We start from the raw sequence: 17,926 nt of genomic DNA, 5'->3' as shown, positions 1-17,926 counted from the left end.
TTGATACAATTTATTTTATCTCTGCCTGGGACCCAACCTACACTGTAAAATCCTTAGTTAACTCTAGAGTGTAAAAGTCAAACCAAAGTAGCTGTAAGGGTCTATTTGTTTTCATTTGTACACTGTGGTTTACAGACCTAGGGCTCATTTGGAAGCCTTGTGCTCTAATGCCACGGGCAAGACGTGGCTATGCTTTAAAAGTAGGCCTAATTGTAATTAGGATATTCATATCTCGTTCCTATATTTTTATGCCGTAGCTCAGCAAGCCTATGCAAGGGTCTAGCTGTGTCTGGAGCTAATCTTGTACTCCGCTGGACCAATCAGTGTTTTTCACTTACATTTTCTGTCTTTTTTTCATGTTCTTTATTCTTTCCTCTTTTATCACATATGCTTTGTATTGTCTAAAATGTAATGTAAACAGAGTTCCAACCTGTGGATATTGGAGAGTGAAATATATTATACATCCCTAACCCTAACCCTTGATGGTTAAGAGAGAGAAGGAAGGAAGGCAGTATCACAGAGCGTGTGCATTATTTACTTCTGTTATTTTCAGCAAAGCATCTATGCCAGGGGTCTTCAACGTTTTCAGGCCCCTGCCCTTTTATCCACCCCAGGGCAAAGGTTTTTCCTTGGCCTCTAGGGATTGCAAAGTTTTGCACTTATCAGTGGGGTTATAGGTAAAAACACAAATCGTCCTGTCATAGCGCCACCATGAGGCTGATTTGAAAAATTTGAAGTGGCATTTCTTCCTCGGCCTAGTGGGAATGTGCGTGCACAATTTCACCCAAATTACACGCTGTTATGATTTGAGGCATTTTGTTCAAAACGGACAAATCCTGCAAACTTTGGAAGCCAATCATAGCCAATCGGAATATGGAAAATCAGACGGATCCATGTCGATCACATGACTGTAGAGATACTTACTGTCTACCGATTTGTGAGATCTTTGTACAAAAAGTCACCACCCACCATGACAACTACGCATACCAATGAACTGGTGGGAGTGGCCACATAAAGACATCATTTTAACTCTTTCTGTACACTTTTTTGGAAAGATTCTTCCTCCTAGTATAATCATAATAGTAGATAATCATGTTTTATAGAGGGGAAAATCATGGCACCCCATCTTTAATACTATTATCAATTGATTCTCAGTATCTTCAACAAAATGTGGTCTCTGATCAACGGTCTTGCCAGTGACAATCATCTTTACTGTGCTTTTAGTACAGTGGCCACCATGTTACATAACTTTATTTATTCTGGCTGCCTCTCAGGTTGCTGCCATTGGCTCTTGTGGCCCACTTTCTCTGTCAAGCTGTGCCAGTAATGACCCACATGCAGCAATGTACTGACAAAGTTTGACAACGCTAGGGGCATGCAAAGCTGTGCTCCAGTTACTCAATCTTTGGATACTGTATAAGGGCTTGACCTTTTTTTCAGAACTACCCCTCCATGTTCCTGACGGGAGCAGGAAGTATCAGATATTGTTATAATGTTGTCAACTCCCAATCAGCCTGTAATCTAAGGTGCAAACCGGAGGCAAATGGTGGCTATTTTATTGTTCATGCATGCCGTGAGAAACATGACATCATGGCTTGTTCTGACACATACATAATTCCTTCTCCTTATATGGTCTTTCTTCTGTAGTGCGTCATCGTTTACTGTGTGTGCTTCAGCCATGAGGTAATTATTATGCCGGTTTGTTGCTGGGTGACTCAGTGACAGTGAGCATGATTCACTCTTTTGACACTGAAACAGACATCATGACCAATAGTCACCTACGTTTCTCTCCCACCCTCTCTCTCTCTCTCTCTCTCTCTCTCTCTCTCTCTCTCTCTCTCTGTGAGAAGAGAACTGTGTACCTCTACCCCAGTTGTGGAGCCGTCACAAGGATGCATGATTTGGCTCCGCTTTACATACCAGTAGCCTCTGATGTCATACCTGGACATCAGTAGCCATGGTGATGAGGACAAACATGGCCCAGAGGCTGCAGTTATAAAGAAAAGGAAGCATTGTTGGCAGAGAAGACAGTGGGACATAATATTTACATCATCATATTTAGTCTGCATGGTTGCCCCACCAGACTATAGTACTTGTCCGACGTTATTTCCTTCCTTCCATCTTTCTATCTATCTTATATCCATTTAGACTTTATTTTGAGTTTTGGTGGCACGCACTTGGGCCATATGACAAATCGACTTCATCTGGACATTTTGCTAAGAGATACGTTATATAGTTTAATTTATATACTTTAATTTATTTATTTGTGAATTAATTTTCTCCATTGACTTTAATTAAAAATAAACCTTTCCCGAATATGGAGATGACTGACATCATAGATGTCTGACGTCATAGACCACATGAGACTGACACAGTATGTCCATATATGGGCATTTCAAGATATGGGCTTAATATTGATGACATCAGGGATCTCCATATATGGGCATACAAGGGACATAGCCTGGCACAGCCATCCCGAGCTAAGTCATCTCATCACAAATGTGCTTCCTTTCTCGGTCTGGGGTCCCTCCCATAGAGTCTCATTACGAGATTTTTTTTTCTAATTTCCAATCAAATGGCTGCATTTGGAGCGACCCGCCTCACACCGCTCCTGTTCCGATTAACTCAAACAACTTAAAACGAGTCTTCAGTTGCAAGTGAAGTTATTGTGTGTGTGTGTGTGTGTGTGTGTGTGTGTGTGTGTGTGTGTGTGTGTGTGTGTGCGTGCGTGCGTGCGTGCGTGTGTGCCAAATTTCCACCAGATAGGTACAGTATTGAGTTCACTTTCATCCATCCCCTTTGAAAGGGACATCAGACAAAGACTGTGGGTAAAGTTTCACAACAGTGACACCTTAAGTGATACGTCAACTGTCATTGCTTTGTGTGCTGGTATCAGGGGTTGGAAAAAGAGACTTCCTCAAACACCCCGATGGAATATCTGGAGTGGACCATTCGCCAAGTGCATTGTGGACTAATCCCTGGCTCACTCCATGGGTGAGATGATATCACATCGATGACCAGTACGAGGGATACTTCTGCTATATTTCTCTGCCTTAATGACATCTGACTAAAGAAAACTGACTGATTGAATGATTGAAGACTTTATTAGAAGTTTGCATAGGACAAGGTACGGTTTCATGACAGTACAGTTCACTGGTACAAGCTCAATTAAAAGGAGATCCAAGAAAGCCTTATGACTTACTTACATTGGAAACCTTCTCGTATCCTTGTATTTGTTGTTCTGAGGTCGCCAGATTTGACCCAGGGCCCAGATTTGACCCAGGGTGAACATGTTTTGGGGTGATCGTTCTTCTATTCGTTATTTTAATCTGTATGGTAGAGTAGGTTAATACAATGCATATCTGCAGTGGTTGGAGCCAGGTTGTCTCCCTAAATTGTATATACTGATAAAGCCCAAAGGACCAATCAAGCCGCAAATGGTGCATTTTGCTATCATTTTCTATGCCATTGTTCACCGCTGAGAAGCGCTTGAGACATCTCCATAAAAATCAACCAATCGAAACAGCGCAGTGTCGCACCACACTGTCAAACTCCAACTTCTGAGTAGGTCAGTAGGGTCGGTCAGTGCGTGCACCGAATAAACGAATGACAAGAGGGCACACCATGGTGCGCTGAGTGCGCACCCTTAGCTGAAGGAAAGGGCATACAAGATGTGCTGGAAGAGCTATAGGAAGACAGCACATGACGTTTGTTTGTTTTATTATAGTTTGGACAGAGCCGAACTGAATTAAACTCAAAAGTGGAGTAGGCCTTAGCCTTTTAGGTCTACCAATTTATGACAAATTAACAATCATTATTCCCATTCATGGTTTACTTTAACTGTTTGAAGAGAGAAAATGTCAGGACAAGTGACAGCGAAAATCTGAGGTATAGAAATTAATTGATAGACTAAGTCTATTGTAGGCTACAATATAGTACAATATTATACCATAGACTTACCAGAGAACTGGTCGATGGCACCATCTTGTGTTGTACAACAGTTTAGGCAACTAAACCAATGGCATCATTTTACAACATGATGTGCTCATTGTGTTTTCTTTTCATACTGTTACACAGATTGGGAATGTATTTTACCTTCAAATCCTTAAAAGTGTCAAATCACAACATTTTTCGGGACCGTACCTATGTTCCCAAGATTCTGTTTTCCCCACTTACCCCGAGTAGGCAGTAGACATCTGTGCACTAGGGACATGTGGACACCTGGACAACTGGACGAGTGGACTAACCCTAACCCAGATGTCCCACCATTTCCTGCATTTGAGTTGGGAACATACCTTTTTTTGGGTGGGGAACATAGATCCTTTTTTTTGGTTGAGCGGGGAACATTGGGGGGGGGGGGGGGGGGGGAACATAGGGCGAACATAGGGAACATAGGGAAGACCCCCATCTTTCCATAGGCTACGTGGCACCAGGAAAGCTGTTTTTTGCTGGTTTGCAATAATATGCTCTCATCTCAAGATAAACACAGGCCAGACAATTTTGTCAAAATTCAATATTTGCCATGGACATACAGTGATGTTACTAGGTTTTCAATGTAATGTAACAGGTGGTCATTCAAATGGGTCCCAGAAAAGTTTTATGAGTCCTCAATACAATGTTTTCGAGCGCTATGAGCTTGTAGATCGGCTATTTTCAAAATGTTTGCCTATTTCTTATATTTATTTTACAATTTGGCTAATGTTTGAACTTAGAACTACTAAAACATGTGCCCCTAATGAATTCGGCGCGCAAAATGGCGCCGGACGTAGGTGGAATCAAAACATTGACGTTTCTATCGCCTGTTTAAGACTTTCTACGTGGATTTTATTTGTGTTAACGTAGGGTAAAGTAGGATGCTTTCACCCATGAACAATGGTGGTGTCTGTGGAATTTTAAAATGTTTTTCTTTTACCGCGACCCGGTAAATTATTTTAACATGGACTCCAATGGAGGCGCATCCCCGGGACCCCAGGACCATGACATGAATGAGTCCCTGGGCGACTTGAATGAGTTTTTGATGCGGGATGCGCACGTAATGACATCACTGGACATACTTAAAAGTGGACAATAATATTACCAGAAACACATAAATAGCGAGCCCTGAATGACCACAACAGGCCTATAACCCTTGAGAGTGTGGGTCCATGTGTATACACTGAGTTCCTTGCAAATAAAACATTTGAGAACCACTAGTTCTTGATTGAATATTTTATTAGACAAAAATGTAGTAGCCTACAGCAAAGTACAGTCAAAACACTTAGTCTAAAAGGAACACCAAAAAGGTCCTTGCAGTCTTGTTTCTGCTGGGATCCTAATACTAATGGACTCCTAATGTGTCATATTAAATCAGTGTCATACATATTCTGAAGAAAGTCTAGTGCTTCCTCATAGCACCTGAGGAAGCATGAAGCAAAACACGTTGTGCAAGTCAAAGCAAAAGCAAGTCATATACCAGAGGAGTGTGCGGACCCTTCTTTTGAAGGTTTTTCATTTGTATCTTACAGTTTACAGTTTACAGTTTAGGCATTTAGCAGACGCTTTTCTTTATAAACAGTTTTTGCGTTGACCCGCACCTCCAGTATAATAATAATTATAATATTGTATTCTTCTGTATTTTTGTAATAGCTTATACAGTATATCCTTGTCTATTCCCTCCCAAACACCAAAATCCTTATATATCATATAATCTCTAAGCTCATGTAGCCATGCCTGCTGCCAAACTATGTGTATGTGCATGTGTATGGAAGCAAGTTTCTACGTTTTTATTATGTTTTGTTCTTTAGATGGTGTTGCATGTAGCGGTGGATTTCTGGTCTCTGCCTGCCACACTATCTAGGCCTTGATAGTTGAGCAGGAGCTGGATGCTGAGGTCAAGGTTTCGGGCTGGCTCAGCTGAGTCAAACAACTCTCTGGTTGGACTGACTCGCACAGCAGAGGCTATGAAGGCTGAAGGTCGAGAGCCAGCGAGATCCACAACTGACGCCGTCACGTCAGTGGGAAGGTCCTTCTTCATTTGAGAGTCTGTCATGGGCTGAGTTTTTTGTTTGTTATGTTGTGACCTTATATTCGTCTGCTTCTATTTGTAAATGTAATGTACCAATTATTTTTAATGTTCCTCCTCAGCTATTGGAGTTTATCACTCTGAAATTGAATTGATTCAAGTCCAAACTGTTCCCTCCACACGCACGCATGTCTGTTACTTCATTATATGAATAAACCGGATGAACCCAAGTCCTGGTCACTCCGCCAAGCGTATGGGGGGGGGGGGGGGGGGGGGGGGTTGTCTCACGGCAACCACACTGGTTAAACTGACACAATATGTCTATTTATGGGCATTCCCAAATATGGGCTTAATATTGATGGCATAAAAGGGATTCTATTGTTATGGGCATAATATGGGCTTAATACTGATGGGCATAAAAGGGATTCTATTAGTGTGGATGCCCTAACAGGGCATCATCTGTGAATCAGATGTAGAGGTCAGCTCCATATATGGAGATCTAGGTGATTATCCAGTCGTCTCCATGTATGGATATCCAGGGTTTGATCTTTGATGAGGTGATGTCACAAATGTGATCAACAAACAGGTCAGCAGCTATTGTATGGGCATTCCCAGATATGGGCTTAATATTGATGGGCATAAGTGTGGTTGCCCTAACAGAGCATCATCTGGGAATCAGATGTAGAGGTGACATAGAAATCCTACTTAATTCATGGACTTTATGACTAAAGCCCAGCGGAATTGAAGACTCTCAAAAGATCAGTAAACCTTGACTCAGATACGATGTTAAAAACATGTATTTAAAGCGCTGTAACAGTCACACAACATAAACATACGTCCTTCACCAACGACAGACAAGACGAAGACTGACTTGCCCTCCCTCTCACAGTTCATTATTAATTTGCTAAAACAAAACACCACTCTTCCTTCTCTGCAGAGAACAGCTTTCTCACAGCCATAAAACAAAGAGGCCACTATGTGGCATCTATGACCTCCTTACCCATCCTCCCTCATCCATACCAGCACCTGTGTCTCAGGGTCATGCAGCACATAACAGTCATCAAAATATAATAATATCTAATTAACTTCAGAGGTCAGCTCCATAAATGGAGATCTAGGTGATGATCCAGTCGTCTCCATATGTCCAGGGTTTGATCTTTGATGAGGTGATGACACAACAACGTGATGTCACAATGTCAACAAACAGGTCAGCAGCTATAGACATTGAGACATTACTCACGTACAGACAAAATGTGACAGTTTTCATAGTTAACGTCGCAATAATATATTGTAACCTTGTATTGACACCACTGGTTCAAGGTGTGTTTCTGATACAGTAGAAATATGGATATTATGCTGACAAGCTAGGTGCTGTACCTATTGCAGCAAGAGCCGTTGGCCGCCGCGTCCACGTCCATGGACGCGGCCGCGAAAAAAACGGCCGTGGACGCGAGGCCGCGTCCACGGACGCAAACGGACGGCCGTCCCGGCCGTGGACGCGGCCGTGGCCGTGGACGCAGACGGCCGGGGACGCGGCCGTGGACGAGGCCGCGGACGAGGCCGCGGCCGTGGACGCAAACGGCCGGCCGTGGACGCGTCCATGGACGAGGCCGCGAAAAAAAGGCATAAAAAAAAAAAAAGTGTCTATTGTATGTATTTTTTGATGAAGAATTCAAATATGACCTTCTTTTTTGCATAGGACAACTCTAACCTGCATCAATTGGTATTTTATAATTGCCAATTGTACCCTATCCATCTAAAAAACTAATTGGATGTCTATTGTATGTATTTTTTGATGGAGAATTCAAATATTACCTTCTTTTTGGGATAGGACAACTCTAACCTGCATCAATTGGTATTGTATAATTGCCAATTGTACCCTATCCATCTCAAAAAACAAATTGGATGTCTATTGTATGTATTTTTTGATGGGGAATTCAAATGTTACCTTCTTTTTTAGATAGGACAACTCTAACCTGCATCAATTGGTGCATCAACCTACTATCTATCTATCTATCTATCTATACTTCACCTTTAGTCCAGAAGAGAGTTCAGCCTCAGGAGCTTGCACACATGGAACTGTGTCATGACTGTGTCATGGAGCTTAACAGGGCTATGTTAAATACTCACAATGAGTCTGATGGACCAATCACAATAGACAGAAACTGGATAATGCTTTGTTAACTGTCCCACCTAAGTCCCTGCTAGTCTGAACAAACATCACCTTCCCTCTCATAATACTACTACTACTACATTTATATAAAGCTGCTCTTGCATGGCTTTTAGGGTCTGTGTGTGAGTATGTAGGCTCACAAATTATTATAATTGTCATTAAGTGACTCTATCTATCTATCTATCTATCTATCTATCTATCTATCTATCTATCTATCTATCTATCTATCTATCTATCTATCTATCCATCCATCCATCCATCCATCCATCCATCCATCCATCCATCCATCCATCTATCCATCTATCCATCTATTTATTTATACTTACTGTTTACATTTTCTATAAATATTTATTTCTATATAAAACTCAGTTGTGTGGAGTTATTGTGTGCCTTTTCTTGTAGCTAAAGAGTCCATTTGTTCACTAGACATTAAGTCAAGGTTACTATTTTGAGTTACTCTTATCTTTCACAGAACAGACAATTGTCATTTGTTTTATCTATTTGAGACTATGTAGCTGCTCTATGGGAAATAGAGCATTATATCAGCCTATTCAATTGATAATGACCAATGGGTGCCAGTTTCTAAGTAGTTAACCATATTAACATAACAATATATGTGGCCTAGACATGGATATTGCCCAATCAACTCGTAATCTACAGAAATGTCCACCACATCACACAGTATAAAACTTAGTAGGCTCAGTGGATTCACCTATGTTAAATCATGTCAGGTTAGTTTGGTTCAAGGTTCAAGTATAATAATTTATGAGACAAAAATGTAAACGGCACAAATATACAATCACATCTCGGCTAGAATGATAACATAAAGTCCTGACTACTCCTTGTTATTGTGGTCCTAAATACTACAATGATTAGTTTGGATGCATTGCTTCTATCATGTCCAATTAAAAATAAATACATTACATACATACAGAAATCTGCCTTCTCCTGTATTGTATTAGTGACATTCATTATAAATAGTAAAATAACAGGACAGAGCAAAAAAGGCCTCTGTTGTGTCTTTATCTGATCACATGCAATCAGACACTCACACTGCACAGCAATATATAAACTTTATTACAGGCTCAAGGCCCACAGGGTAAGAAGACAATACATTACAAAGATAATAATTTAAAAAAACAACAACAGAGAGAACATTCACCGAGCCCCACCGGAGCTAAAGAGGCACTCATGCCAGTGTCCTCCAATGGTAGACGTGTACCTGACAGAGCTACATCCAGGGTCTGTCATCAGTCTCTGGAACAATCTGAAACAATGTATCTTTCCTGTGGCTGTTATAATGAACACAAACAGATCAGAAAGTAATTTAACATACAACAATGTAAGGGATTCCTTTCTATTAAAAGCAAAATCATCACCGGGTCAAAGTTGCTTGGTTCTCCCCATATAAAGGCATGTAGGTAACAGTAACATGATATTATGTCATGAATGATAAAAGTAATGTTTAAACACTTTGATGTGTGTGAGTTTATCTGGAGACTTACTCAGTCTGTGACTTACAGAGATCTTGATGGTCTTTGGGTTCCACCCGTTCATCAGAATTGCCGCTGGTGCCGTCTAGAGATTTCATCTTCACTTGAAGTCTGGAGTCTTGAAATTATGTACAGTGTATTCTGGACAGTTGTGGACACTCTGCAACTAACCTAACCTAACACACACTATGTGTTAATGTTGATCAATATAATAATGTAAAAATACAAAGTTAAGTAGACCTAAGTAAGAAATAGTAAATACATTGTAATAATACATTGAAGGGGAAAATGTAGGAAAACAAATGCAACTCAGCATTGAATTTATGGCAAACATTTTGCTACTCAACCCTTTCCAAATAATATACAATTAAGAAGTGGGATGTTCCACTTAGTAAGAGAAAGAATTAATGAAATATTACATTTTTAAAAAGCTAGAAGACTCACCTATTATAGTAACCATGTGAATTGCTAATAATGTTATGGGTCAGATGTGTAAAGATCTATCACATTGTATTGTTCTTTTCAGACTCAACAATAATAATGATGATGTTACTTAAATGCTGATCAATGTGTGAATCTGGCTCTTATCAGGTGTGTGTTTTCTCTCCCTGTCCTGTGCTGTCCTCAGTTAAACCAAGACAGTGCTGTTGTGACCAATGTGGAAAAAGCCTTCAGCTCAATTTATTATCTCAAAGTAGACCAGAGAATTCATACCGGAGTGAAGCCATTCAGCTGTGAACAATGTGGGAAGTATTTTGCTCGGTCTGGACAATTAAAAGATCATAAGCGTTCACATACTGGAGAGAAACCTTATTGTTGTGACCAGTGTGGGAAAAGATTTGTTCAAAAGGGGATTTTAAAAGAACACCAGGGAATTCACAATAGAGAGAAGCCCTATTGCTGTGACCAGTGTGGGAAAAGCTTTACTTGATTGTCTTATCTCAAAATACATGAACAAATTCACACAGGAGAGAAACCATACAGCTGTGTCCAATGTGGGGAAAAGTTCAGTTTAATGGCTGCTCTGAAAGTACACCAGAGATTTCACACCGAAGAAAAGCCTTACTGCTGTGAACACTGTGGCAAACGTTTCACTGTAAAATCTAGCCTCGTACAACACAAGAAGATTCACACTTGAGAGAGACCTTACTGCTGTCACCAATGTGGGAAAAGGTTCACTCTGAAGACGGCTCTGAAAAGACACCTGAAAATCCACACTGGTGAGAAGCCATATACTGCTGTGTCCAGTGTGAGAAAAGGTTCAGTGATATGCATCATCTCAAAGCACACCAGAAAAATCACACTGGAAAGAAACCTTATTGCTGTGACCAGTGTGAAAAGAGCTTTCCTAGACTGGAACATATCAAAATACACCAACAAATTCACACCGGAGAGAAACCTTATATCTGTAACCAATGTGGGGAAAGCTCTGTCAGGTACACGTCTACCGTTAGAGGACACTGGCATGAGTGCCTCTTTAGCTCCGGTGGGGCTTGGTGAATGTACTCTGTTGTTGTTTTTTTAATTATTATCTTTGTAATGTATTGTCTTCTTACCCTGTGGGCCTTGAGCCTGTAATAAAGTATTGCTGTGCAGTGTGAGTGTCTGATTGCATGTGATCAGATAAAGACACAACAGAGGCCTTTTTTTGCTCTGTCCTGTTATTTTACTATTTACAATGAATGTCACTAATACAATACAGGAGAAGGCAGATTTCTGTATGTATGTAATGTATTTATTTTTAATTGGACATGATAGAAGCAATGCATCCAAACTAATCATTGTAGTATTTAGGACCACAATAACAAGGAGTAGTCAGGACTTTGTTATCATTCTAGCCGAGATGTGATTGTACATTTGTGCTGTTTACATTTTTGTCTCATAAATTATTATACTTGAACCTTGAACCAAACTAACCTGACATGATTTAACATAGGTGAATCCACTGAGCCTACTAGGTTTTATACTGTGTGATGTGGTGGACATTTCTGTAGATTACGAGTTGATTGGGCAATATCCATGTCTAGGCCACATATATTGTTATGTTAATATGGTTAACTACTTAGAAACTGGCACCCATTGGTCATTATCAATTGAATAGGCTGATATAATGCTCTATTTCCCATAGAGCAGCTACATAGTCTCAAATAGATAAAACAAATGATAATTGTCTGTTCTGTGAAAGATAAGAGTAGGCCTATGTTGTAACTGTCTGTCCAATGGCAGCTGTGAGTTAGGTCATGTTTTGTGTTCCTTTAACTCAACTCTTTGAATTGAATGTAAACAGTAAGTATAAATAAATAGATAGATAGATAGATAGATAGATAGATAGATAGATAGATAGATAGATAGATAGATAGATAGATAGATAGATAGATAGAGTCACTTAATGACAATTATAATAATTTGTGAGCCTACACACTCACACACAGACCCTAAAAGCCAGCAAAATGAAATACTACCTAAGTTAACCTTAACTTGTGTCAGACTTGAATTCAAATGCAAGAGCAGCTTTATATAAATGTAGTAGTAGTAGTGTTATGAGAGGGAATGTGATGTTTGTTCAGACTAGCAGGGACTTAGGTGGGACAGTTAACAAAGCATTATCCAGTTTCTGTCTATTGTGATTGGTCCATCAGACTCATTGTGAGTATTTAACATAGCCCTGTTTAGCTCCATGACACAGTCATGACACAGTTCCATGTGTGCAAGTTCCTGAGGCAGAACTCTCTTCTGGACTAAAGGTGAAGTATAGATAGATAGATAGATAGATAGATAGATAGATAGATAGATAGAAGTTTGATGCACCAATTGATGCAGGTTAGAGTTGTCCTATCTAAAAAAGAAGGTAACATTTGAATTCCCCATCAAAAAATACATACAATAGACATCCAATTTGTTTTTGAGATGGATAGGGTACAATTGGCAATTATAAAATACCAATTGATGCAGGTTAGAGTTGTCCTATCCCAAAAAGAAGGTAATATTTGAATTCTCCATCAAAAAATACATACAATAGACATCCAATTTGTTTTTTTAGATGGATAGGGTACAATTGGCAATTATAAAATACCAATTGATGCAGGTTAGAGTTGTCCTATGCAAAAAAGAAGGTCATATTTGAATTCTCCATCAAAAAATACATACAATAGACACTTTTTTTCGCGGCCTCGCCCATGGACGCGTCCACGGCCGGCCGTTTGCGTCCACGGCCGCGGCCTCGTCCGCGGCCTCGTCCACGGCCGCGTCCCCGGCCGTCTGCGTCCACGGCCACGTCCACGGCCGCGTCCACGGCCGGGACGGCCGGCCGTTTGCGTCCGTGGACGGCCGTTTTTTTCGCGGCCGCGTCCATGGACGCGTCCACGGCCGCGTCAACATACGAAAAGTCCTATGAAATCCTAGTTGCGGAAATATGTTTAATGGCATCAATCCAAAATGGTTGCCACATTATTGTCAAAAAGCTATATGGTGAGCTGGGTTTTCAATCGTCTGAGATTTCAATTTACTTCTAAGTATATTTTGAGGTAAGGAATTCAGATAAAATATTTATCAAAGAAAATGTAGACTTTTTTTATCAATATACCGGTAGTAGAACTACATGATGCTCTTACCACTACTCTAGCAAACTGGCATTTTACATCAAAGTAATTGCAAAATCATAATTTCTATGAGGTGTCCAGAAATAAGTCCTAAGAAGTCCTAGTTGCTGAAATGGGTTTAAATGGCATCAATCCAAGATCTCCACCAATTATCTTCAAAAAGCCATATACATTTATGATGAGCCTGTTCAATAATTTTAATTATTGAGATTTCAATTGACCTCCAAATACACTTTGAGGTGAGGAATTAAGATCAAATGTATTTGGAAGACAATTAAAATCTCAGGATTAAACATTGAACTCATCATAAATGTATATATGGCTTTTTGACAAAAAATGGTGGACATCTTGGATTGATGCCAATTAACCTTTCAGCAACTAGGATTTCTTAGGACTTTTAATTTGTTGTTCTGGACACCTCATGGAAATGATGTATGGTGATGTAATATTGATTTAAAAATGGCTCACATGTTTTTTGTTTTATTTTATCTGAATTCCTCAAAATGTATTTGGAAGTCAATTGAAATCTCAGACGAATGACAACTCGACTCACCATCATTTTATGGGTTTTTGACAATAATGTGGCAGTCATTTAAGATTGATGACAATTAAATATGTCTTAGGACTTTTATGTTGTTCTGGTGATTTAATAGAAATGATCTGTGAAGAAAATAATCTATTACAATTATTTAGACTTTTAGGACCAAAATGAGCTTGTTTGCCTGGACTATACCCACCTATAAAAACGATTGCTCAATGCTGACAGCTTGTCAGCAGGTGGATTCATAAAAGTATTTATATAGACAATATATTAGGCCAATACAAACTGAAAAACTATATACCAAATGTCCCACTTAGGCTAAAAAAAAGACCCCTTGGCTGCCGGACTATTAGGCCTTTTGTTGGAAATTAGCAACAATAATTGCTGTGAGTCAACTCATCCTTGTGACAGCTCCACAAGTGGGGAGCTGGAGTAGGGGGGGGGGGGGGGTACAAAACACAGTTCTCTCCTCAGAGAGAGAGGGTGGGAGAGGGAATCTCTATTGGTCATGATGTCTATTTCAGTGTCAAAAGAGTGAATCACGCTCACTTCCCTTTATATTATTATTGATGAAACATGAAGATGTCACTGAGTCACCCACGTATGGACATGAAATAATGTCATAACGTTTCTCACAGCATGCATGAACAATAAAATAGCCACCATTATCCAACAGCATTTGCCTCCGGTTTGCACCTTAGATTACAGGCTGATTGGGAGTTGACAACGTTATGACAATATCTGATACTTCCTGTTCCCGTCAGGAACATGGAGGGGTAATTCTGAAAAAAAAGGTCAGGCCCTTATACAGTATCCAAAGATTGAGTAACTGGAGCACAGCTTTGCATGCCTCTAGCTTTGTCAAACTTTGTCAGTACATTGCTGCATGTAGGTCATTACTGGCACAGCTTGACAGAGAAAGTGGGCCACAAGAGCCAATGGCAGCAACCTGAGAGGCAGCCAGAATAAATAAAGTTATGTAACATGGTGGCCACTGTACTAAAAGCACAGTAAAGATGATTGTCACTGGCTATGAGCGTTGATCAGAGACATTTTGTTTGACGATATTGAAAGTCAATTGATAGTATTAAGGAAAACATGCAAGTTCTGCATTAGTTGAGGTCCCCTTTGAATAACCTATAAAAGAACTGTATGCACTAAAATAAGAAAATGCCCATTGTAGACCATTGCAACATGAGTAGTGATTATGGGGTCTCACTATTATGACTCATCATCTCTGCCCTTCTAGACCCCCAAGAGGGAGCAGGAAATATGCACTGACTAGATTAATAAATGCATGGTAAAATGCAGCAAATTGGTCTAAGAAGCCCTCTGTAGCCTAAATCTCTAACACTGGATATTACTATGTATGTTTGATGCAGTTTCACTGTTTGCTATTAATAGCCAGCCATTGCAGCCTCACATAGCCTTTGGAGAATGTGGTATGTACAGTATAAGTCAACAAATCTGCATTTCTGAGTAATTAAGAATATCGACACTGTCGGGCAGAAACCTTGTTTCAAATGTGTTCGTTTTTTCGTAAAGTAAAGCCCTGCTTCATCACACAAGGCCGTCGCACAAAAGTAGTGAAAACAGCCGATCTACAAGCACACAACGCCTCACGGTGCGAGGCGTTGTGTGCTTGTAGATCGGCTGTTTTCACTAGTTTAGTTCATTTTTTAAATAAATACAAAGTGAACGGTTTTGGACATACAAGATTTCCACGCGACAACGACGATATACTATGTATGTGGATATTGTATACAGTGTCTAAACAAGTTGCACAGTCCAGCTTACCATTGTACCCTAATACTATATTGTATCACTATAATTGATACAGTTATTGAACAATTATTCAATATAAACCTTTCTTTTATATAGGCTAATCAAGTTCTTAGAAAATCTACAGTCTCTTGCTTATACCTCCATTATCTCTATTGACTGCTGCAGAATGGCATTTATTCTGTGCGGTATGTGGGTCAGTGGAATAGGGGCTCATACACCCAGACATACAGTACACTGACACAGGCGGTCCTCGTTAATGTGGGTCACACTGTAACCCAGTGATACTCAAACTTGGGCCCGTGGGCCGGTGACTGGCCCACCAATCAAAATATATACAGTATACATATATTTTTTTTTTAGACAGAAGAAAGTTATTATCTTATCTTTAATTACATTACTATTAAATGAATAAAAATCCAGGAAGGCAAAACTGTGTACTCATTCAACGGTGCGGAATGTCAAGTCCTCGAACTCACCTGCCTGACCCCATTCAGAGCAGCAGCAAAGATGAGCCCAGAAAGGTTGATGCAGAGAACTGGCACTTTAACTTAAGACAGACGGATGCTTTTACCATCTCATCCAAATTCAATACCACTATGTTTAATTTGCCAGAAAACAAAAAGTGTCAGTTGCTAAGATCGACAATATAAGACGCCAATGAAAACCAGAAGTTATCAAGTATAACTAGAAATACTGTTCCTACGAAACAGTGTGGGCTTGTATGGGCACAAAGATCTACCCAACAGGCACTCCAACATATATGGGCATAATAATCTGTCCATCGGGCACTCCAACATTACTTCTGAGACTCCTACATTTTATATACTTTATATACTACAAAAGATTTCATGTGGGTGTTGTCTGTCAGGAGAATAACCTTGGTCTATAAAGTTTTGGTACATACTGGTCTCGCTTTTCAGCGAGCCTACAGTTAATGTTGTCATTTTATCAACTGGCCCCGGCCCCTTGCCATTTTTGAGCGGTGGTCACACCGTCTCCATAGTGTGGCCGTGTGTGTATCCGTGTGTGTCTGTCTGTCTGTCTGTCTGTAGCCTGAGGTGTATGTAGCCTCAGTACCTCTGGGTGACCAGAGAGGTGCTGTTGAGTCTAGCTTACCCTGAGCATCAACTGCAACCAGTTGGGGCCTGAGTGAGCAAGTATGGCTCACACTCTCTCTCTCTCTCACGCACACACACACACACTCCAGCTGGGTGAGCAACGCACACACGCACGCACACACACACACCTCTGTGAGCAACACACACACACACACACACACACATGCACGCACGCACGCACACACACCCCCACCCCCACACACGTGCAGGCACCACCGCTCACTTCAAACTTGGGTTTGATTTTTCTAATGTGGCCCACAGGTTCAGCTATTTGAGTAGCCTATCCCTGCACGTTCTAACCCCATCACGATAAACCCCATTTTAGAAGATACAAGATTATAAACCAAATACAAAGCGAATGTGATATAAAAACTGAAAAAATAAAGAAGATGAAAAAAATAATTAAAAGTTTAAAATAGCAGTGCTACTTCTGTAGTCTACTAGCAGTGTACACACAATGCACTCATTGGTCCAGTGGATTAAATGGTAAATGGTGAATTTATATAGCGCTTTTATCCAAGGCGCTTTACATAGATTGTGCATTACATTCACCCATTCACACACACACATTCATACACCGGTGGCGGAGGAAACCATGCAAGGCACCAACCTGCTCACCGGGAGCAACTAGGGGTTCAGAGTCTTGCTCAAGGACTCTTCGACATTAACTCAGGGGGAGCCCGGATTCGAACTGGGAACCCTTCAGGAACCCTTCGTGCTCTAATAACGGTTTCTCTACCCCTGAGCTATGCCGCCCCTATTAGCTCCAGACACACGCACGCACGCAGGCACGCACACACACACACACACACACACACACACACACACACACACACACACACACACACACACACACACACACACACACACAGACCCTCTCATAGACAACTAGCCTCTTTGAGCTACAGCATAAAAATACAGGAACAAGATGAATATCATATATTTTAAAGCATAGCCACGTCTTGTCCTGCATTAGAGCACTAGGCTTCCAAACGAGCCCTTAAAAGTCTCAGAGTGTAATGAAACAAATAGACTCTTAAAATTACCTTTTTTTTTTTTACTCTTTTTTTTACTCTCTATGAGTTAATAAACACAGATTTTCCATATTTCTTCCTGATTGCCTAAGATTGGCTTCCAAAGTTTGCAGGAGTGCTCTTTTGAACAAAATGCCTCAAATCATGGACACAGAGTGTGATTTCCGTGAAATTTTGCACGC

Source organism: Nannobrachium achirus (genome assembly GCF_963921795.1).
Source record: "Nannobrachium achirus genome assembly, chromosome: 5".
Taxonomy (NCBI): Eukaryota; Metazoa; Chordata; class Actinopteri; order Myctophiformes; family Myctophidae; genus Nannobrachium; species Nannobrachium achirus.
The sequence above is the reverse complement of the archived record's forward strand: the minus strand, read 5'-3'. Positions refer to the sequence as shown.